The sequence below is a fragment of the Pteronotus mesoamericanus genome, unplaced genomic scaffold (assembly GCF_021234165.1).
Source record: "Pteronotus mesoamericanus isolate MK-2021 breed Mesoamerican mustached bat unplaced genomic scaffold, CSHL_Meso_final scaffold_54, whole genome shotgun sequence".
Classification (NCBI taxonomy): domain Eukaryota; kingdom Metazoa; phylum Chordata; class Mammalia; order Chiroptera; family Mormoopidae; genus Pteronotus; species Pteronotus mesoamericanus.
The window spans coordinates 6,555,566-6,579,272 of NW_026555321.1; the positions used below are offsets into that span (position 1 = coordinate 6,555,566).

Below are 23,707 nucleotides of genomic sequence, written 5' to 3' on the forward strand. Positions count from 1 at the left end.
CGCACTTCTCACAATGAAGCCCCCTCTTTTGAGGACTTGAGCTTGTCTCGTTGTATTTCTCTTGTTTGCGACAAAAGAACTTTGAACAAACACACCTTTCCTTTTGCTCAGCTTAGTGAAACCCAAACATTACTTATATCAACAGAGGACTTAATCAAGCTAAGCAGATAACAGCATCAAGAAGAACTTGGAGAGTCACGAGTAAGGTAGCTGATGGTTATTAAAGGAAAAGAGAACATAGTGGTGGCTACACGTTGAGTCGCAAAGTCCCAACCTATAATCTGTGCACATCAAACTGCCAGTGTGTAGTGCTGGTTGTTGATGAGGGCAGGATCAGAAATGGTTATGCCTTCAGTTAATGAACAGTGTAAAAAAAGGAAGCAGGACTTGTGCAGCCTGTATGGAGCAGCTGAGCCTTTAGAAGTGGAGGGTGTGCACAAAAACAAAGTTTTTCTTCATACGTATGTGGTTTTTGTGGTGCTTATTATTTTAGACTACCAGGCTGTCTGCTTCATGTATTGATATATTGACTTTGTTAAAAAAAATCATTAAAAAAACAAGTTTAGTCACATGTTCACAGCCATCTGCTTCTGGTGACTAAGTTGGGGGTGCAGAGTGCCAAGAAAGGATGTACTATCTTTTGTCAACTGAGGCAAAAATAAAAATCACAGATCAAAAATCAGAACTTTGGGAAAGAAGCATCTGATTTCTTAAATAAGTCAAGAAATATGCGAACTGTGGAACTCTTTTGAACTTGGGGAAAAAATCTAACTTTTGGGGTGAGTTTTGTCTGCTTGGTAGAAGATGAACTCAATTGGTGGATGTGGGTGCTATAGGAAGAGACTATGGTTTGAAGGCCCTGGTCCAAGTTTTGTCTCACATTGCTTGAAGAGAATTCCCTCTTCCCCTGCATCCCTTCTGCTAAGAGATACAAAATAAAAAATGAATCTGTTTGAGTACCCTTGAAATGATGCCTGATTTAATTTGTTAAGTATTCCATTTAATGGCCCCAGTTCCCTGGTGTAAGCCCCAAGAAAACACTTATTCTGAAAATAACTGTATACCATGATCACATCTTACATTACTGACCAACAAGAGTGTCACGCAATTAGCTCTTTATAGAGAGTGGGAAGACACAATTTCTCTTTTGAACCATACTTCTAGTTCTTTAAATTAATGGAACTTATTTTTCTTCAGGATGTTCTTAGAGTGTAGCACTAGAGCATTTATTCTTCAACTTCAGAATTTATTTAACTTCGAATTCCACAAACTCTGCCCTTGGCCCTTGACCTCGTTTCCAGAAGTTAAATTTAGCTTTCTGTGATTGCTGTGGACAAGATGAGCCCTAGACAAAATTGGATGAAGATAATATTTGTCTCTGGCTCCTTTTCTTTTCTCATTTTCTTTCTTTCTTTCTTTTTTTTAAAAAAAAAAATCTTTATTATATTTTTTGTTTATTTTTATTTTATTTATTTTTCTTCTTTGTACAAATTTTGTTTGTTTTGTTTTCCTTTTTTAAAAAATTACTTGGTCTTTTATTTTTTATTTTTAAACTCCCTGGCTCCGTTTTATCTCCCCCATTAGCATGCCTCCTTTTCCTTCCCCATCCCCCCAAGACATTCATGTGGCCTGGCTGAGCCGTCTTACCTAAACCCTTCTTTCTCTGTTGTGCCCAGAAATCCTCCTTCTGTACTTAGCTATGAGCAAATTCACATTTATTTATTTTGTTAAATAAAAACCTATGATTGTTGAACATGTACTGTGTGCCAGCCTATGTATTAGGCATATGGATACATAAGTAAATGCCATGAAAAACAAGGGTTTCTGCTTTCAAAGAGTTCACAGTTTAAGGAGGAGATAGATACATACAAATGTGCATATGTACAAAAGCAAAAACAACCAGCTATTATAATAATGCTTACATAAATAATAGAAAGGTAGCATAATAGAAATTAATTAAAGCCCTTAGGAATTGGAGGGAAGGATAGAATTGGGAGAGAAGAAAGATTTGGGAAGGGTTAAGATCATCTGAATCAAATCCATTCTAGAAAAAGTATAAGATAGCAAATTTTCAGATTGGGGGATATATGTTTCATTATTTTAAATGGAAGAAAATGAATTCTTATTTCATTGTTGGACACAGGGGTGAACCACAGACCAGGACCCAAGGATAACAATGGAAAAACATGTAAATCAGGTTGACTCTGAAAAGTCTGGGCTATATGGTCATTGTATCCATATTTTTTAAGAGATTAAGGGATTGGATCATAATCTAAAATGTAAACTCTTGATAATTTCTTTGTGTAAGAACAGTGTGCAATGAGATGAAAATCTATTCTGCAGCTAGAACTGGATAAAACTAGAATTCAGATGAACCATGCTGGCATACTTATTGATCTGCTTTGGCTTAGCTGTTCATCCTTTGCAATACAGGTTTTCATAAAAAACAATAGTAATGTTATAGGTCTCTTCAAAAGTCTACTATGAAGATAGAAATGACATTCCCTTCTTGGGTAGATCCACCAAGTCTGTCAGGATGTTGCATCCTATACTGTAATTATTGATAGGCTTGATAGATGGCCATTATTGCTGTTAGCAGGGTGTGGTAGGGTGGAGGTGAGCTTTGAGAAGCACCAGAAGTCAAAGCAGTGAACTTTCACCTTTTAAACTTGTGTGCAAAAATGCCATCACTTGCCCTGGTTGGGTGGTTAATTTGGTTGGAGCATGATCCCATACACCAAAATGTTGTGGGTTCCATACCCGGTCAGGGCACATGGCTAGGTTGTGGATTCTCTCTCTGGTCAGGGTGCACACGGAGGGCAGTTGATTGACGTTTCTCACTTGCATCACTGTTTCTCTCTCTCCCACTCCCTCTCTCTCTTTAAAAGAGAAAAGAGTAAACATATCTTCCAGTGAGGATTAAAAAAAAGAAGAGAGAAAAACACTCAGAAATAATACAAACTATTCTAAATTATGGTATTTAAATGCCATATTTACCCTAGTGATTTTGGAATTACATCTTAGTAATTTTGGTTATATTAATTAGGTGATATGTTTCAGCTACTGTCATAGAAAGACCTAAAATAACAGTGTCTTAAATAAGATAGAAGTTTGGTGTAAGCAGCGCAGTGCCGACAGGGCAGCTCCCTTGGGCCAGGAACCCAGATTTCTTTCCTCTTGCATTCAAATTCTTTGAACTTCATGTCTTCATCAATGAAGTGGAAATGATGTCACCATATTTTCCTTATGTGGGTGATAGGAGGGAATGCATGCAGCGTCCCTGTTACATGGTGAGATATATTTTCCTTATATTCACCCCAATCATGCCGACTTCTGTCAATCTTGAGTGGGGGTGGGAGGGTGGGAGTCCCTTTTAAATAAGTGTGTCATAAAAATGCCTCTCTCTCTCTTTTGCTGGACCTACTGTTTTTCCTTTGATGTCTCAGGCCAACTTGATGGGAAAGTGTGATACTTGTGGGGAAAAGGGCACTGAGAAGGAATTCTGTTGGTGAATACAAGAGAAGAGGGCCTCTGTGGATTTAAACTTTTTTCCTTGCATAAATACTCAAAAGACATATTCAACCTTGAAACTTCAGGATATCAGAAGGTGTTCCAGACAGTATACATCTCTAACCTTCTATGTCTGGGGAAATTGCTCATCTAAGAGGCCCCAGGGCAAGGCCCAAGGTTCATGAGGCTCAGGATTTTTCATCTCTCCATTTCTAGATGGCTGAATCACACATGTACTATCTATATGAGCTGGTAATTGTGCCTTTTATTTACACGACTCTCTCTGTATCTGAACCTGGAAGAAGATCCAAACTTTTCCCCCTTCCACTCTGCTGGGGGTCCAGTAGGCATCTAACCTCGGTTAGCTGCTAAGGGCTTGGACTTTCCTGGGAATATTTGATGCCATGGGTACTACCAAACAGATCATCAGATCTACCAAGATAAGCCCAATTTGCATGAGGTGATCTGCATGTAGGGAGAGAACTTAAAACCAGAAAGAGGATGTCTCTGTGGAACTAGTTGAGTCCAGCCCCTGGAAATATGTTTCTGTCTTATAAAGTTAAGGGCTATTGCAATGAGGTATTGATGTGTGAATTCTCAACTACCTGGGGAAAGATGTTAAAAGCATAAATGCCCGGGCTTCATGTAGACCCTTGGAATCAGAATCTCTGGTGGAAGTGTCACCGAACAGCAAGTGGGGTCCTGCTACTGGCCACCACCCTCTAGGCAAAATTCTGGAGGCAAAGGTTTGGTGATAAAGGAAAGGAGTCTTTATACAAAAGCTACACAATTTTGGCATACATTAGTCACTTAGGGCTTACCAATTAAGGCTAAAATCTTTAACTCTGTAGTTACAGCTTTAATCCCTTAAGCCTATCCATTAAGACTAAACGCTAATTCTTTAGTTACAACTTTAATCACTTAACCTATCAATTAAGGCTAAACGGACACCTGAGTTCTCCTAGCATTTCCCCTGTTGGTTTTTAATTTTTAATTATCTTATTTCTATAGGGTTAGTTTACAAACAAAAACAACATAAGATACAAAAGCTACACAATTTTGGGAGAATGGCAGGCTTCTTCCCCAGAGCTCGTCCCCTCTAGAACATCCAAAGACAAATAACCCTGCCCCACTCTGCCAGGCCAGCCCAATCCTAGACCGTGCCCCGTGTTCCTCCTTACCCACAATACTGTCTTCTGGGGAATGCAGGCAGCTGCGGCACGGTCATCCAGGCATCCTCAAGGAAGAAGAGCCTGAGAGCTATTCTCTGCCCTCTTTTTATTTTAAATCTTCAGGTCCGTAATTCCACCCCTCTGGAGGCATTCAGCTTCTCAGTCAATCCCGGCCTATATTGTTTACCATTGCTTCAGGCAACCTCCTCCTATGGCCCCTCCCTGCTCCTCCCAGTGGTCTGATCTGGTCTCTCTGTATCAGGAGGGCCTAGGAATCTGTACCCCAGGTGATTCTGACAACCCTTAGAGCCTTGATGTTTAAAGTGTGTGCAGGGCCAGCCTCACTTGGAAGCTGGTAAGAAATGCAGATCATCAGGCCCCACCCCACATCTCCTGAATCAGAACCACATTTTAAGATCTCCCAAGTGATTCTTAACACATGTTAAATTTGAGAAGCACTGGCCTAATGGTTCGACAACCATTGAGCCCAAAGGATTCTTTCCCGGACTGTTTCTGTGAGATGGGATTGGCGAGGCAAGGCACAGACGGTCTTGCTTTGATGCCCAGTTGATGGAGGCATGACACACAGAATTCCTCCTGCACGGAAACCAGATTGGTTGTGGTGCAGTGAGGCCTCCAGGGGAGGTGGTATTGGTCTGCCATCTCCAGGGCTGATAATGCTGAATGCTGCTGGAGGCAGCCCAGTCTTGGGAAAGGATCCTCAAATGGCTTACCAGGTTGCAGGCACCGGGAGGGGGCAGGGTGTGGCAAAGAGGCTGGGGCAGACGAGGGAAAGAAGCGCAAACACCCTGTGTTCATGTGTTAACAGGAGCTCAAGATTTTTTAAAGAATGTATTTGAGACAACCCTTCTGTTTCCCAGAAAGAACAGGGTAAGAATTTGGGGCCTTGAGGAGGCCTGACAGTCTCTAAAATATAAGCGGGGGAGGCCAGCTGAGAACATAAACAAAGGCTGGTAAGGCTGAAAGGAAGCAAGTTATATTATAGTTTTTTATACCCAATGAATATAATTGAAAATAGTGTTCATGTGCTCTATTAGTTCTCAACTTCCAGAACCCCGTGGAGCACTTGGCAATGTCTGGAGACATTGACATCTGGTGGGTGGAGACCAGGGTATACCGCGGAACAACTGCAATGCCTACGGCAGCTCCTGTAACTAAGGGTTATTTGGGTCAAAATGCCAATAGTGTGCAGGTTGAGGAACTGAATTGTGTCCCAAAGGTGGATTTACAAAACAAACAAAAAAACCAACCAACCAACCAACCAACCAAACCCCAAACAGTATTCCCTATCAACTTTACAGCTACTATTAGTGATATTTAGAGATTTACAGTAGAGCGTTAAGCTATAAGGTGGGAAACCCTTTAACTGGCAATTGAGTTGACTACAGTATCATTTCAAATTGACTATGTTTTCTAGTGACTTTGTAGATACTGAAGTTAAACTGATCAATCTCAAATAGCCAGTCTTGAATGGCCTTTAAAAATAATGGACGCTGTGTTTGTCCAGTTTCCTTGTGCTTCAGGTATTTCTCTTTAGTACTATCAGTTCTGAAAAACAAGGACAAGTGACTCAGTAGTGCTAATTGCTGCCCAGTGCTGAGAACTGTTTTCAGGGTCCACTGCTTGGAACGCATCCATTTTGTTACAGGCTCTCCTCTAGGCTAGAGGGGAGGGAATGGTTATTTATCACACACTTGTACTCAGCACTTGCTTTTCAGGTCTGATCAATTCTGAGCTTAAAAACACAAATTCCACATATAAAAACTATATTTTTTGAATAACCAGTTATTAGGTTTTTAATTTCTGTATCAGCGGGCCCTGTTGTGAACTCACAGAATAAAGGAGAAATATGTTTCTAGGAAGTCAAATTTCTGGGCAGAGGAATAAAGACACTTTGTAGGAGGGCTATTGACCTCAGCAAAAATCAACCAAGAGGCACATGAAAGTAAAAATCAAATTGAATATATTTGTTTTATGAAAAGAGAATATATAAAGTTTAAGGAAGAAGCATGCTGAAATGCATGTAAAATAGCGCAGGATTTTAGATCAGACAGACTTGGTATGAGTCCTGGTTCTGGGGCATACTAGCTGTGTGACTATGGCCGTGTTCTTTACTTTGTTTCCATTTTGGTTAAAAAGGAATACTACTATTTACCCCATAGCATTGTATATTAGTTAGCTCTTGCAGTGTGATAAAAGCCACAAAATCTCAGTGACATAAAATAAATCTTTCCTTAGGTCATGCGTCTGTGGAGTGCTGGCATCAGCTGGGCATTGGCTGTTCTAAGTTGGAGTGTTTTTGCTCTCTGAGAGCCTCATCCTCCCCCTGGGACCAGAGGGCTACCTGAGAATGTTTTCCCCTGTACTTCAAGTCCCTGCTTATATCATGTCTACTAGTACCCTATTGGCCAAAGCTTGTCACATGACAGAAGACAAAACCAAGGGGACTGGAAGTACACCTTGCTGAATCTGAAGCCAAAGCAAGTCACTTGGGCAAATGCAACATCACTGGAGCAAGAAGTATCCACTTCTCATGAAAGTGAGGGGGAGGGAATGAATATTTCTGAACAATAATCCAATCTTTTATAGGCTATTAAAATAATTAAATTTATGTCTGCAAAGCACCTTGTATAATGTCTGGTACTAAAATGTTTACTAAAAGTCAATTCTTTTCTCCTCCTCCAAAAGCTGATTTTATACTGAAGAATGGGGTACATAAACTAATTTCAGAGACACGATCACTAGTTTAAAGTAAATTTAAATTCTGAATTATGATCAGTTATGAGAGTAGGAATAAAAGAAAAGAGAAGAGATATTGAGGAAAATAATAAAATAGACGAAGAGTAAAGGAAGAAATAAGCAATACTGTCTCAAATCAAAACTGGAAAAGTCAGTGTTTGTGCTGCCTGTCACTACCAGAACCAATAAGCAGAGACAAGGATTGACTCTTTATGGGCGCTTTATTCAGATGCCTGTAATCCGAGAAGATGGTGGGTTATGTACCCTACAAACCACCTCCCATCTCATCTTAAGCTGACCTTTTCATAAGGAGAAGAAAAGGGTAGGTAAGGGATTTGGAAAAAAGGTTAATAAGATAAGAGTTTTAGGTAGTGATTTTCTTAGTATTTCTTTATCTGCTAATCAGCAATTCTTTCTATGCATCAAGGATGTTTCCTTCTTGGAACCCTATGGCTCAGGCACCATCACCATCACTTGCAGAAACCCTAGGGCACAAAGGCTGAATTGCTTGTCTGACCTCTTGGGGTCACATAGGTCATGCATTCCAGTTCCTGGGATAACAGCTTTCCACAGGCATTAGTCACTTAGCCTATCAACTATAATTAAGGCTAAAATCTTTTAAGTCTTGAATTCCCCTATAAAACTTTTGAGGGAAAAATATGTCTGTAAGTGAAAAAAAAATAGGTAAATAGAAATATAGCCACAAAACAGAGGACCATTAAAAGAAGGAGGAGGAGAAATGGCTTAACAATAGAATCACCTTGATATCAGGGAAACTTTTTCAAAAATAGACTTTTCTTCTCTTCCTTATCTCTAAAATTTTGAACTCTACATTTTTCACCTGGAATAAGCTAGGAAAAAGAGAGGAATGTTTGTAGTTTTATCATCTCTTGTCGAGGTTTTATGAAAGACTGATTAGTGTTTTAACTACTATTTACAAGGTCACTAAGTATACTTTATCCTTGATATTTCAGAAACTTCAATCTTAATGTGGCTATTATTTCAACCTACCAAATAAGCAATAATGTTCTGAAATAGGGTGTGAAGAAGAAAGAAATAGTATCATAGGGAACAAATGAAATTAACTTGGGCTTTTCCACTATTATGACTCGGTCCATACAGGGAAAAAAAATATTCCCAGCATAACCCATTTGATCATAAATTATTTCACATTGCCAGATTGCTCAGTATTCTATGGTTGAAAAAAATTGTGCAGAATTATTGTCTAAAAGACAGTAGAGCCTTCAATATAATATTCTGCACTCAAGGACCTTCTAGAATAAGAGAAGAAATGCTTTGGTTAATTTCAACTTGGTTAACAAGGAACAAATGGTATCGCTATTAAGATGAAAATGTTAGTATTGAACAATGCTCTCCTTGTAAAGAGCAATAGTAAATTGTCTTTTTACATCATGTGCTTAAAAAACAATTATAAAAATTCAGCCGTCTTTATTTTTTATATTGAAACTTATTTGCTTCTTGTTTGAGCCATCTTGCTTTTTGGTAATACTGTCAATATCTAACACACAGGATATGTACACAAATTGGAGCCAGGTCAGGAAATGGCCATTTTTCAAATTATAATTAGTTGTGGATAGGAGTGGGCATGTGGAGAAGCAATTCCCTTCAAACTTACATTCCTTAAAAAAAAAAAAAGAAGCAAACAATAAAGCTTTATTGCTTTGGAGAAATGAGGGTTTTTTTTCCCCCTTTAAATATCTATCTAGGGTTTTCTGTCAAAGAGATAGGCCTGGAATGTAAAGATGTTTTTTAAAAAAAGAAAGAAAAGAAAAGAGAGAAAGAAATCTTTTGAATAATACTGTAAACTGGTAGCCTAAGTTAAGGAGTGACTAAAAAAATAACCAACTGATTTCTAACTGAAGGGCTTCATTGTTTTCATAGACTCTAGAAAAAGGGGACCAGAGTGCAAGAATTTTCTGGTATTTTCTGTCTATCCCACTGCACTCACTGCTGGCCTCTTTGCCTTCCACAGGCACATGGAGCTCATTCCCACAGTCAGGCCCTGCCATTGGCCTGCTGGCTGGTAAGCAGGTCTCTGCCTGGATGTGCACGTGCTCACTTCCTCACTTCATTTATTTAGGGCTCTGTCAATATCCCTCCCTTACTGAGCCCTTACCTAATCATCTTATCGACAATTGCTCCCTGATTCCCTCTATCCCTTAACGCGTCATTAATTTTCTTCATGTTTCCTACTATCTGACATTATGTACATATTTTGCTAATTTGTTTATTGTTTGTTCTTCACTAAAATGGAAGCTCCATGAGGGCAGGGTCTTTGTTTTTCTCATTATTGAATTCTCAGTGTCCAACATAGTGCCTGTGCCTGGCACATAGTAGGTATTTCAGCGAATTTTGTTAAATGAATGAGTGTCTGCACAGAGGAAAGGACAGCATTTTTGACCATTCGCTGTAGTTCGAAAGATGAACATATCCCTCATGTGAAGAAGGGCAATCCTTTAGCTACCACAGCTACATGAAAAGTTCGCCCGAATATGTGCATGCATTCTTTTAATAGTCAGTTAGACCTATTGGGCATGGAGTACCATGTAGAACTGAAGTGGATAAGGAAGTGTTTTTGCCCTCAAGGAATGATAATCTAGAGGTGGAGAAGGGTCTACCCACCTGGTTCCTGGGGGTGCCATTCACAAAGATAAAGTGTTCTAGAACCATGAAGCATACAATCTGTCTAACTGTAGAGAACAACCGTGGGAGACAACGTTTTTCTTCCCGTCCGCTAACTGGCACTTGCTGAAAACCCAGAGGCCACAGGACTTTTACTGATTCATTCCTTCAACAAACGTTTATTGAGCATTTACTACATATAAGAAATGTGCCAGAGTTGGGGTACAAGTGATCCCAACAGTGTCCCTGACTGTAGCTTGCTTAGGCAAATATAGCACAGATGATATGTATACATGCAGGCTGCCACGAGAGGATGTATGTAGAAGGGGCTTCCAATCCTGTCTTGGGAGATGGAGGAGATTTGAGTAAGTTTTTCAAAAGGGGATGCTGTCTAAGCAGAGTCTGTCTGAATCTCTATCATTGTAGGGGCCTATGTGGTGGATTGATTGGCTTTGTTTCAAGGCTCTGTTTGTTAGCTGTGCGTTGAGTAGAAGTTTTCCGGGCATTGAAAAGGAAGGGTCTGAGGGCAGGGACAGCAGCAAGGGCAAAGCCCTGAGACAGAAAAGCACAAGGGGCAGAGCTCAGTCTGGCAGAGGCAGAGAAGCAGGGAGCAGCAGGGGCTGGGTCACACTGGCCTCTCTGAGGAGGATACCCTTAGGATAATCACACTGGAATTTGAAAGACCCCCCTGGAGCACATGTGGACATTGAACTAGACAGAAGGCCTAGGAAGCTGCAGCAGTGACCTGAGCAGAGAGAGAGGTAATAGGCAAGGTAATTTGCTGGGTTTTGGCTGGACCCCTATCCCATGGTTGCCTCATTCACTCAGGTTAGACAAATACAGGAAGAGCAGGATGGGGTTGGGATGGACAATTAGGTGAGGAGCACCTTACTGCTGACTCCAGAAGGCGAGTTCAGGTCTTCCTCCTGCGTATCATATTTTACTTTTTGTTGTCTTCTTCCCGTCTTTCTCTCATCCGATCATACACATGCCTCCACAGCACAGTGCTGAGCCATACTGGAGTCTGAGGCAAAATGAAGGAATCCTGGCTTTATTTAAAAGTTTGATAGTTTGTCCTGGACTGTGTGGCTCAGTGGGTTGGGTGTTGTTTCACAAACTGAAAGACTGGAGGTTCGATTCCCAGTCAGGGCACCTACCTGGCTTGTGGGTTCTGTCATTTTTTGGGGCATCTACGAAAAGGCAGTCAATTGATGTTCTTCTCCACTTCTTTCTTCTTCCTTTCCTTTCTCTAAAAACCCTCTCTCCCTTCTCTCTCTAAAAGCAATGAAAAGATGTTCTCGGGTGAGGATAAAAATGATAATAAAGTTTTGATATTTTGATCATCATGGGTTTTTTACATTAATTCTGATGTTAAAAAAACATTGCATTAAAATGTTATTTCTTGATTACTGAGGTTGTTGCTTAATTTTATATGTCCTCTTGACTGGGCCATAGGGTGCCCAGATATTTGGGCAAACAAGATCCTGGGTGTGTCTGTGAGGGTGTTTCTGAATGAGATTACCATTCGGATCGGTAGACTGAGTAAAGCAGATTGCCCTCCCCAATGTGACCGGCCTGCCTCTTCCAGTCAGTTGAGAGCCTGACTAGAACTAAAGGGCTGACCCTCTTGGAAGATGGGACACCTCCTGCTTGGCTGTCTTTGAGCTGGTGTATTGGCTTTTTTCCTGCCTTCAGACTCAAACCGAAATATCAGCTCTTTTTGGGTCTCTAGACTTCTGGCTTTCAGACTGAAACTATACCCTTGGCTTTCCTGGGTCTCCAGCTTACTAACTGCAGATGTTGGGACTTCGCAGTCTCCATAATAATGAGCCAATTTCATAGACACACACACACACACACACACACACACACAGGTTATTTAGTCTGTTTCTCTGGAGACAACTGACTAATATACTGAGTTTTTGGCATCTCCTTAAAATTTGTGCACCACTTGCCTCACCCTAGTCCCAGCCCTGTACCTCCCCCCAGTCTCCCACATCAGCAAGCATCTTGAGAGCTTGGACTGGGCCTAATTGTTTTTTAATTTTATTTTTAAAGATTTTATTAATTTATTTTTAGAGAGAGGGGAAGGGAGGGAGAAAGAGAGTGAGAAAAATCAGCTATCTTTCTCATGCCTCCAATCAGGGACCTGGCTCGGGTTGCAACGTGGGACCTGGCCTGCAACCCAGACATGGGCCCTGACCAGGAACTGAACCGGTGACCTTTCAGTTTGCGGGATGATGCCCAACCCACTGAGTCACACCAGTCAGGGCTGGGCCTAATTGTTTTATGTGATGCATAACATCTACCCTAGTATCTGCACATTTTAAGCGCATAGTAACTCCTTCTTGATTTAATGTAAATAACTAAATTGTAGAACAAAACACTCATTTGTTCTGCAAATGAGCTAGGCATTGTTCCCATGGGATCGAGACTATGAAGTCTAATATGCATTAACCATTTGAGGAACTCCAAGATTGGCAGACGGGGCTTGGGGACCGTGGCATGATGAGACCATGGCAATAGAGGGTTAGGTAGGGACTGAAGAAGTCCAAGAAATGGGGATTATTCCATCCCTCAGGGCCTCATAGGATGCTGGACTTACCTGAGGAAGTATCACTTTGTCGAGTTTAGAAAGAGAGATAGGGTTTCCATGGTTAATGACAGAGAAGAACATCCCAGGTGGAGAAAACAGTTTGAATGGAGGTAGGAAGGGATGGCCATGCTGGCCTTTTCAGGGAAATGGAGCATATTTGGCAGGTTTCAGTGGCCGATAAGGCCATAACCTGGGGGAAGCGGTGGTCTTTGGCTCCGTCTAGAGCAGAAGGAAAGCATGCTCAGGGAGAGCGTGAGGGGTCAGGAAGCTGCTGCCACAACTGGCTGGTGGGAGGAGAGGAGCGGTGGTTGTGGGGGGAGGTGAGGAGGCAACTATGAAGAGAGCGCGGCAGACAGAGTGAGCGGGAGTAGCAGGGCTGTGGACCACAGGTGACTATGACGAAGTCTGTACAACATTTTGTGCTTTAGGATGAATAGGAATAAAGCAAATAAGACAACTATGGTATTTTGCCATGTCTAATGCATTTTTGTGAACATTATACACCGGATTATTATATCCATTATACCCATGTTATGTAATCGTTATACCCATGTATAACGCACATCCTTATTTTTCCTCAAAGAGCTGGGCAAAAGTACACATTAGACATGGCAAAAATACAGTACTTCTCTGTTGTGATATGCTATATATAAATAAATCCCCCTAATTATTTCTAGAGTTATGCAAACAATATCATAGTGACATTAATAGAATTCACACCGAAGGGAAAAATTTTGCCTACATTCTAATCTCATGAACACTTCCATTTCTGTGGGTTTCTGCGCTTTGCAGGAAAGCCTCTGAAATGTTTCTATCTCCTTAATCAGAGAGTAGATAGGATTTTATGGTCTGGCAATCCTGGCTTCCGGCTTTGGGTCTCACGTCGGAGCTCAGTCAACGTTCAGTGATGAATACCTGTACTTTCTTTGCAATACCTTCAGCAAATGCATGCAGCTTTTTACAACAGGAACCCCCTGGGGCAGCTTACAGGGAGATGTGGAAGTGAGAGTTAAAGCAACCATAGGCCTGTGTAAGCATCTTGTCAGCTCTAAAGCACTGTGTCAAAAACATGCATGTGGCAGAAGTAAAGGAAAAGAGCAAATTGTAGCGAAATGGTTGCTATCTTGCTTTCACTAAGGAGGAAGGATTCTTAGTTATTTGATCAGTGCAGAGTCTTCTCTTATTTTCTGGGAAAAAAATGAACAAACAAAATAAAAAACAAAAACAAAACAACTGAAAGAACCCTTCAATCTGCCTACTGAAGGAAACTACATCATAAAGCTACATAATAAAGACTTAAGGTAAAGAAAGGGCTGGGGACACTAGGAAATGGAATGGTTACTTCACAAACAACATCATAGTGATATGAAGATGACATAGTGCTGGTAAGTGTTCAATGCAGGCTTTCTGAAAACAAAAATAACAAAGAACAAAACTAAACTAAATTCTGTGTGTGTGCATGCACACATACATACGTAAGTTTGTTATAGATTTTATTGTGTAGCACACAATTTAGAAGGAATAATAAAATATGTAATGCTCTTTATTGTAAGTTCTACATAAACAATTGATTCTCACAGAATGCTTTCAATTGATTTTTGCTGGACTTTTGCATCCATTGCAATTGACAAATGAATCCAGTTCTGACATAAACATTGGTTAATATTTTCATTTATTTTAATAAGTCAGGCATAAGAAAGTGAAACAAGAAAGAATAAGCTTAACTTCACACATTCACGATAATGTGAGTGGCTTCTTTCCTGAATCAGATAATAGTCTTTGACTACTGAACGAATATTTTCTTAATTCTTTGTGTTATTCACAATGTAATGGCTATAATCATACCACAGTTTAATGTTTAATTTGCATTATTAGCATTTTTTCCATGACTTTCTTAAGTCTAGAAAACCAACAAAGCAAAGAACCAAGCCCCGATTTGTAGCGTTTGCTGATTGTCATCCTGTAAATACTCTCATCACGGCCAATTTCAAGCTACCAGCATGACATCACTGGATATGGAATTGGAAAGAGATGCCAAGAGCACCATTATAGAATATTCACAAAATAAACAGATACAAAGATGTAAAGAAACCTCACGAGTATAGATAGCAGTAAAATACTTAGAAAGTAATGGATTTTGAGTGTTTATTTAACAACTCTATTGAGGTATAACTGACATACAATAAACTGCACATACTTGAATTATACAATTTGATAAACTTTGCTGTATGTATACACCTGTGAAACCATCACCACAATCAAAATGCTGAACATATCATATCCATTACTCCCCACAATTCTCCCTACCCCTTTTTAACCTCTCTCTTTCACTGCCTCTTGCCTTCTCAGACAAACACTGATCAGCTCCCTATCACTATGGATGAGTTTTCTATAAATGGAATCACTTAGTGTATACCCTTCTTTTGTCTGGCTTCAGCATAATTATTTTGAGATTCATTCATGTTGTTTCATGTTCATTCCTTTTTTTCCTCTGAGTATTTTGTATTTATCACTTTTGTTTATAATTAGTTTTGTTGTAAGTTTATGTTATTTAACTTTTCATAATAGATGCTGTTTAACAACCAGCTGGCCAAATTTCTGTAAGTTTAACAACTGGCTCTTTAAAGCTGGTGCAAGTTGGCTCTTGCATACCTCTAGTGGGGTTGCGCTTACATATGTGTGAGTGTGTTCGTGTGTGTGTGCACCTGTGTCTAGCTTTAGAAAGAAGGCTGAGAGATTTTGGGGGCAGCTGCAGGGGTTGGGAATAATTGAAAAAGAGTGAAAGGCAAGAGAGAATTTCTAACAGTTCTTCTGTGTTCCCTCTTTGGTGTTCTTTGAGAGAAACTGCAGTAAAGTGCTAATTAAAAATTACCTTTTGGCTGCTGGCTTGTCGTTTCAATTAATGCATGACTGGACTATGATACAGCTGGTCTTGAGGATTTTTATTATTGAGGGTTTCATAAGAAAACTCCAACAACCAGAGTCAACTTGCATATGGTTCAATGGAGGGCAAACTGGTAGAGGGAGATTTGGATCTGATGATTGGGCACAAGAATGCTGGAGTTTGGCTGCTCATCTACCAAGAAGTCATGGTCACCCCTTAACCTCTCCCAGTATGCATTGGACAAACAGGTATGTGGGAGATGGTTTGGGCTACATTCTGTGTTACTTGGTAGAGTCTGAGTGTAGGAGGTTGTTCCATGCTTCTTCCATGTTGTATCAAACTATAAAAAGCTAGTAAGGAGAGGTACAATAATGATAATATTGAATATTTACTACCTCCAAGGCCCTCAGCCAAGGGTTTAGTGTAGGTTGTCTGATTTAACAATCAGAACAACCCTCAGGTGAGTAATAGTAGTATACTGATTTTACAGGAAAGTTAAGTCCTTTGCCAGAGGTCACATCAGGGAGTGGTGGAGCCAGTATTTGAACTCAGGTCTGTCTGATTCCTCTGGTCTTAACCCCTACACTCTGCAGCCTTCTAGTCTGCCAAACTCTAGGAAACTCAGTGTACCTGGATTTAAAACATTAATTACAGGCTTGATAGGCTAAGGGCCTTTTCCCAACTCAATGACAGCATCCCTGGCTGTCTGGAGTGGGCCTGGGGGTGATACTGGAGCCCAATCATCGGGGACCTTTAGAACTGCCCCCTTTTTTTTCTGAAACTTGGATTTTTTCCTAAGGGCAATAGAGGTGCCATCAGTAGATTTTAGTGGGGAGTAATGGGCTCAAGTCTGTATTAGAGAAAAATAGGTTAGGGAGTGGTTTTATGTTAGGAGGTAGAGGTACTTGTGCTTTCTCCTTTTGACAAATCATTACAACTATTATCATGAAGATCAGGTTTAGAGAAGATAAGAAACTCGCCCAGGGTCACACTGCTCCCTAGAAACTGTGTCAGGATTTAAGGCTATACTTAATGCAGTGGAGGAAGGGTATCATATCCTCTGGAACAAAGGATGACTGAAAGAGGAAGGAATGGGACTGAGTAAGGGGAAGAAGGGTGTGGTAACAAAGACATAGACAACTATGATGGCTTAAGTAAATGAAAGTTTATTTATCTCCCAAGAAAGTGTGGCTCTGCCCTATAGAGGCATTCTGAGACTGGTACATTCCATCTTCCTACTTTGTAATCTTGAATGTTCACATGGCTGATTTCAGCTCACTTCCACATTGGTGGTCTAGCCTGGGCCAAGTTAAAAAAGTGTGCTGGTCAGTCTTTCAGGAGAAGACCCAGAAGTTGCCCACTTCCTGTTTGCCCACCACTCATTGGTCCGAAGGAAGTCATACAGCCTGCTTAGCTACAAGGGAAGCTGGGAAATGTAGTTTCTTCTTGGGTGATTATATGCCTAGCGAAATAAAACTCAGGAGTTCTACTTTTGAGAGGAAGCGAAGAATGGATTCTGTATGATCTTTCTAAGCCTTTTGTTAGAATCACTCCTAGGGGAGTCATATGACAAAACAACAAAGGCTGACCGCATAATAGACACGGACACAAAACAGCTAATGAAAACAATATTCGGTAATGATTTTTCTTTTTTCTTTTTCTTTTTATTCTTTCTCCCCTTTTTCCCCCTCCACCCTGCATCATCCCTCCGACCAGCATTCCCCCACCCCTTAGTTCATGTCCATGGGTTGTATATATAAGTTCTTTGGATTCTCCATTTCTTTATTTTTTCTTTTCTTTTTTTCTATTGTTCAAATACATTTGTCTCCACCTTCCCACCACCCATTTCCCTTGTCCCCTCCCCCACTTCCCTCCCCCAATCCTTTTCCACTTTGGCTTTGTCCATGCGTCCTTTATACAGGTTTCTTGACTTGACCCTTCCCTTCCCTTTCCCCGCCCTCCTCCCTCCTTCCCTCTTGATTCCATTGGTTTCTTTTTTCTTTCAATGTTGCTGGTTATATTTTCCTTGCTTGTTCCTTTTGTCTGCAACAATTTTTAAAATGTATCCTCTGGCAAATCATCATTCTAATAGACTTAGGGAAGACATTCCATATCTTTGTATCTGTATCATTCCTCTGTGGCTCTCCTGGTATTTTAGTGTCTTTTGAAGACAGTGGCAACGTCATGGTAGTTACCCCCACGGCCAGGGCCTTTTGCAGATCGGCCAACAATTGGCCACACCATTCTTGCCAGTTCTCGTAAGAGTGAGAAATAAGTTTCATGCTAACATCAATGAGTAATGCTGGCTGCTGGGGACAACAGTCCTGGCTGGAGAGAATGTGCCCTAGGCAACTGTTCCTCAGCTTTAGCCATTGATTTCCATGAGGGGATTTGGCTAGGATTTCTAGGAATTTGAAATTCTTGATAAAATACAGAAATTTTTAAATGTTGGCTCAAATATTTTAATACCACTCTGTGTTGTGGGCTAAAAAGAACATCCCTGTGAGCTGAGAAGAGGCTCTGGTCTCTGACTTGATGTCTCAGAACCTTATTTCCTCATCTGTAAAGCAAGAGTGATAACCACCACAAAGGACTGTAGGAAGGATGGAAGAAAAGAGTGTGTGTTTTCTTGGTAGATCATCATTATCATACTCATTTCTTGTTTTCATGATGAATCTGCCTTAGAATTACTCAGATCCTATTCTAGTGGGTAGGAAGTTCGGGATGGATATTCCAGAGAACACTAAGATAGACTCTACAAGGTTTATTGGAATTGGCTGTTCTGATTCAAGTCTTCAAAGCTGTCCTGATTTACGTTTCCCAACATTTTTTTTGGAGGTGTTGTGACCAAAAGGTTGGGTCTAGCTAGTCTGAGCAAAGAGCCTGGATCAGAATTAAATTGTCCTTATTCATCCTTTTGTTAGTTGTGCAACTTGGCTTGTTTACTTACCATCCCTAAGCCTTAATTTTCTTATTTAAAAAATGAGAATAATAATAACTGAGTTCATAAAATAGTTGTGAGGACTCAAGGAGATGACACATATAAATCCTTAGTGTAAATTGCCAGGCATATAGTAAGTATTCCATAAATGTTACTTGTAATTAACCATTATATCTTATTTAGGTGTAAGCTACACAAAATAAGTTTTTATTGTTCTGATTTCTGATAAAATCTTATCTTTTCAGGCAAATGACCTTACTTAGTCAACATCATGAACTGTTTTTTCCCCCCTGTGGGAGAATTATTACAATGTAATAGATGAAATCTTAGGAACTATTGCTTAAATTATCCTTTGTGTAATTCCCTACAGTAAAAGGATAGTGCCAGGTATAAAGTGTTCTGAAACAACAAAGTGACCTTTAAAGAAAAACAATTTATTCATTAGGTAAATTACCAAAGAAAAGAGGGAAAAGGTCTTCTTGTATATTGCTAGTGTCGCATCTTTGGGCTGGTGCATTGTTTTGCATCTCTTGTGTGCCGTGTATGAAGAGTTTCTTATGTCAGAGCTAATGGATACTGTGAAAAAGGAATATTGAAATTTACTACAGGAGTAGATACACAATCTGCTCTTCAGAAAACCCCATGGGCAAAAACAGTAGATACAAAATGCAAATGGTGAATGAGTACTTTCAAAAACTGTCAACCGGCAATTAAACTCCTTTGCAAAAATAGACAAATTTCCACAGAATGGTTAAACCTATTGATCATTCTTACTTTTACTACTGTTATTATAACTAATAGCGATAATAATAATTACTGATATTTATTGGGCTTTTCCTCGGGACCGTCCTTCGGGTAAACTGCATTACACGCTTTATCTCACTGAACTCTCTCAACAACCCTGAGTTATAGGCTATCATTACAGGTGTCCCTCATTATCCAAAAGGAGAGCATTCCTATGAAATCTTTCATGAGTCAGAATGGTATGCAGTGGAGGAACAATTACCTGAGGACCCATCTTGCTAACGGATGTGCAAAGTAAATTGAGATAAAGCACAGATGCTCACAGACACAGTTCAAAGCCATGGAGGTTTGACGCTGAGAGGCTGAGCATCGTTCCGAGAGAACGAGCTTGGCAGGGCAGCTTGCTGCTCAAGAGTCGCTCGTACATTGCCGCTTTAACAACTTGCTGCAAAAACAGACACTGCACACTATTTTCACTTTTCATTTCTTTTCATAAAAGTGAAAATCATTTTTGGATGTCTTCCCGTTATCGAAAGCAAGCACTAGTATAGGTCTTCTGTAAAAGTGAGGTGGCATAAAGTGAACTTTTGAAAAGTGAAGGGGTGCCCATATTCTCATTTTTCAGATGAGGAAATTGACTCTTAAGAATGATAACTAACTTGCCCATTTTCACTAGTTTTTTTCCTTCAATACACAGCTTTTATTGCGTGTTTAAAATTACACAAATAAATGTGAAGAATATTGCAAACAAGCGTGAGGAATCATTTGGCATCTTGTGTTTTCTATATCTGGACAACCTAGATCTTATTCATCAGCTGGCTGAAGTGTTCGTTTTTCAGAAACATAGATGCCATACAAAAATTTTCTGATATCCTTGTTTTAAACTGCCATGGCTTGCTGAGTCACAGCAGTTAAATTTGATACAAGTTCAATGTCATTTCCTTCCAGAATCAACTCATCTTTCTGGGCCTGAGATACTGAACAAGAAACACCTGACCTCATCCAAACCCCGCGGATGTATTTTTTGCCCAAGATATTGCTGATTTCAACAAGAGCACCACCCTCCTGAGTAACAACGTTGCCGGGGCAGTAAGGGTACGCAGACCTCATCTTGTAAGGGAAGCCCGGTCTAACGCCCTGGATCACGTTCCGTGCATGACTGCAGATAGTGGGAATGGTGGCCAGTTCTTTTCTATTTCCCCACCATTTGTCAACCTAGAGCCTCTTCTTCTCCTCCTCCTCCTCCTCCTCCTCCTTCTTTTTTCCCCAAGGAGACTGAGTTCTAAGTTGATGTGATTGAAGTCCCTCTGCCAGGTGCCTTGGGGGCCCTTCCCGATAACTGTGAGCCCCTCCAGAGTGATGTTGACATTTTCTGGGATGTCAACAGTCCGATTGCTGAGAATGGTCATCATCCTGGCAGTAGAAGTGGCAAAGAAAACCCAGTTTCACTAGTTTTTAAGTGGCATTGCTTGGCTTGAACCTAACACTTCATGACTCCAATGTTCATGACTATATGAGGAAATGGAAATTCTGATGAATGAGATGGAAAAAGAAAAAGAGTTAATTCTGGAGCTTTAAACCTTGTCCCAGAGTGTATGTCTGAATGGAGTGCCTCATTTTCTAGTTCCGCAGACAAAGAAATTGGGCTGAGGGAAGAGGGAACAGTCTGAGGGGGAAGACAAGTCAGCATGGAAGACTTTGAAGACCAACTTTGAATGCTTTGCAGCTTTGGCAGCTGTGTTGTCCACTCATGCTCCGTCTTTGATATCCAGAGGTATTTGTTCTGACTGAGAAAGGCTTTTATTATCTAGCTTTGCCATCAGCATTCTGGAACTCCTGGGCCGTCCTGCTTTCAAACACCCTGTTCCATTGTTCTCATGAGCACATTCACACTTGTCAGACTACGCTTGGGGATTATGGTCTTGCAATTACGGGCACAGTTTCCAGACGGTTTCCAGAGCCCCTCCGTTTCAGTTCACTGACTCCAGCTGGCAAGGTGGATCCTTTCCCTGAGGGTTGCCAGCCTCTGTTCGAAGACAAGGGCAGCTCTGACAACCTCCCACTCTCCTGTGTGGGGAGAGGACGTTGTCTAGGATTCTGTATTGTTGGTTATTTTATTTGCAGTGTCATCATACTTCATTCATGTTCTTTAATTAGTCTAAGCCCCTTTCATGATAATAGTTTAACAGATATGCTTACTTTGATCACCTTTAAACATAATTTGTTGTTTGGATGAATTTATCTATAATTACAGAGCATTGTCCTTGACTATGTTAAGGGGGATTTTTGACGAAGAAACTACTTCAATTATGAAGTTGTTGACCTTGGATTAGATATGATACAAACTAGATATATACTCCTAGAAATAACAGACAGCACTATTTTTCTGAATGATAGGCTAGGAAGAACACCCAAAGATTTTTGTCATAGTGAAAGCAAAATATTGTTTCTATTTTTTTCATGTGGGGTTTGGAGTCCACCAGCCACACCTGCTAGGTATTGCTATGAAAAAAGCAGTGAACATTGGGAAATCTGGACTGGCTTTGTCATTGTATCATCCAGAATCCTTGGGTTTTATGTTGCAGGAAGGGAAACTCAAAAATCACTTAAACGTACGGGAGTTTATTGGTTATGTAACCTAGAGGTTCGGGGGTAGATCTGGCCTTAGTTACCTTAGCGCTATCAATTACATCATCGAGACAGTATTTTTTCATCTCTCAACTCCACCTTCTGCTTGTCTGTTTCATTCTCAGACTCTAAATGGCAGCTTAAACAGCTCTATCCTCTTCTTCTACCAGGCTCTAAACCAGCATGAAATGGAAATAATCTTTCCCAGTGTTCCTAAGTTTCATTCTGATTGGACAAACCTAGGTCCTATGTTATCCATGAACCAAGCACTGTGGTGTTTCCTTAGACCATGTCTGGATGGAACCCCATCAAAACCCCCTATAAGCTGTGAGGAGAGATCCTCTGACAAAAGTTGGGGCTGTTACCAGGAGAAGAAAGAATTTATACTGAAGGTTTCAATGCTCTTCACCAATTGTGTGGACTTGGGAGGATACTTAAACCTCTGTGAAGAGTAGGATTAATAATGCCTACTAAAAAAATGGATTGAAAATTATAGACTATGAATACTAGTGCTTCATACACTATACATTGCTATACAATTTTGTTTTATTATTTTTAGAAGTTTCTCTAGGACTTATGTCTAGGAGTAGAATTGAGCTATAAATAGACTATATACATCTTTGTAGCCTTCCCAGGTAATGCCAAATTGTCTTCTCCCATTAGCCGTGAATGAGAGTTCTTGTTGTTCTCTACAAACACTTGGTATTACAGGTCTTGGTTATTTTCTTTTTTATATTTATCGACTATGTCATAGTTGCTGATTATATTTGGAAATGTACTTATTCACGTATTTTGACCATTCCACTGTTGGACTGTTTGTTTGCTTTCTTAATAATTCATGGGGCTCTTTGTGTTTTCAGGATACTAATACTTTGGTTATTTTATTGCAGATACTTGTTCCCAGTTTGTGGTTTGCCTTTTCATGTTTTTAATGGTGTAATCTGATGAATATATGTTTACAGTTTTAACAGACCAATTTGCCAATTAATCTCATCCTATAAGGCTTGCATTGTGCTTTTTGTGCTTTAAGACATCTTTTTGCCCACTATCCCTTTGGGTCATAGAAAATTATCCTTTTCTAAACATTTGAGTGTTTTGCCTTTAATATTTGAATTCTTAATCCATTGGAAATTTATTCTATATGTTGTAAGAGAGGTATTTAATTTCAAATTTTCCACCTCATTAGCCAACTCTCCTGGTACCATTTATTCAATGACTTCTTTCCCTACTGCTGTGAAGGGCTACCTTTATTAGATTGTATATCCAGAGTCCTAACAGGCATGTGTCTGTTTAAGCTATTTGGCTTATTGCTTTGGCCTATTTGTCCATCTCTGCATAATAAAAAAACATTTTTTAAACATAGTATTTAAGCACTACACATGGGTGTGACTGGAGTGTGACCTAGAAAATCAATGTCGCAACCAATGAAGGCTCTTCCCATGTTTCGTCATGTTTCCCAACAGTGATTTGCTGATCTAGTTTCAAAAAGTTTTATTAAATTCTGCCTAATAGATATCATTACTAATCCTTGTTCTTGTCTACTCATTTTAACAACAGCACTGTTTGTAGTTTTTTTTTTTAATCACTTACGGTATTTGAATGAAACAAAATTGAGTTTCAACATCTGAGTGATTTGGAAGAGGTTTTGTGTGCCTTTTTACCTGTGGGAAACCTGGAGACTGAGAAATACCTTCAGATAGGGGAACTGAAAAGATAACAGTTTTGAAGTGGAGGGTTCAGTGATCAGTAAAGCTGGCGAGAAGCAGAAGTGAAAAAGGATCTGCTCAGAAGCTGGTGTTTCTGGGCCTCAACAGACTCTCCAAAAAAAA

General features: G+C 40.1%; 1 pseudogene; it reads right to left on the minus strand.

Annotated features, from left to right (window-relative positions):
- Nucleotides 1-20,054: 20,054 nt before the first annotated feature.
- LOC129087937 (60S ribosomal protein L9-like) lies at nucleotides 20,055-20,677 on the minus strand (annotated as a pseudogene).
- Nucleotides 20,678-23,707: the final 3,030 nt, after the last annotated feature.